Raw genomic sequence first — 1,212 nt, forward strand, 5'->3', positions numbered from 1 at the left:
CTCTCTCTCTCTCTCTCTCTCTCTCTCTCTCTCTCTCTCTCTCTCTCGTTTAAAGAGAATTACGATACGTAGGTCTGACAGGATAAATCCCTTCTCCATCTTCGCTTGTTCCGTCCCTCCGCATGATTCCGTCCAGATCTGATTAATTGGGGGTCACACGAAACAATCAATCGTGTCGCAAGGACAATAGCAAATGCGTGAATCCGCATTGACTGATGATAGCCAGAAAGCCTGACTGAATTTGTGCCGATTCCAAGTTCCGAATTTCATCGTCGAGACACATTAGATCTAGGCATTGTATCCTCTTCCCTGATCACGAACAACGAATAGTTTTTTGTAATTAATGAACGACATTTAACGAAGGTATCGTTTTAGTCTTCTAGCTGTCTCTCAAGCTTTCTGACTTGATAATCTCACTTGATTAGAGTCACATAATCAGGTTGTTGGTATGAAATTGCAACTGGTGGCCACAATCGCGATATTTTATGCAAAAGTTTGCAATGGTCATGACACTTAATTTAGCAGAGAATTACATTTAGGTTTTTAATTAAACGAAATACTAACATAAATCAAATCAATTACCTCTGTTAATGAGCTTTTTAAAGTTAATTATACGTTTAATTTTCTCTCTTTCTGTAAACATTTTTAATCGAATATAATTTATCCTCACAAGCATTATGATTTTGATTCATTTCGACAACATCCAATTTGGTTCCTTAATTAAACAGTTCCTCTATTTTTTCTCGCCACGCCATTTTTATCATGCTGTGATATATATTTTCCGCTTAAAAAAAAAATCTTTGTCTTTCTTTTTTCTCATTCTCGACTACTTTATTCTCGGTGTCGCTCTCGATTTACGAGTTCTCTTTCCGTACTTTCCGGCCTTCTTTTCCTCATACGAGGATTCCCGTCGCGATATCGTGGTCAGTGATGGGGCGCCTCTTTTAGTTGGGTAAGAGTTTTTCCACTTTGCTAAGCGAGGGTTCGCGCCACCATTTGTCGGACCATCCATTCATCTGTCCGTCGGTGGTCGGTCGGTCGGTCGGTCGGTGGGTTCTACGCTAACGTAGAGGCGAGATGCAACTCGCAACAGTGTGTGCTTTCTCCATCGTCAGAAGAGAGAGAGAGAGAGAGAGAGAGAGAGAGAGAGAGAGAGAGAGAGAAGAAGAAGAAGAAGAAGAGAGAGAGAGAGAGAGAGAGAGAGAGAGAGAG

Source organism: Atta cephalotes, assembly GCF_000143395.1.
Source record: "Atta cephalotes unplaced genomic scaffold scaffold00005, whole genome shotgun sequence".
NCBI classification, from domain to species: Eukaryota; Metazoa; Arthropoda; class Insecta; order Hymenoptera; family Formicidae; genus Atta; species Atta cephalotes.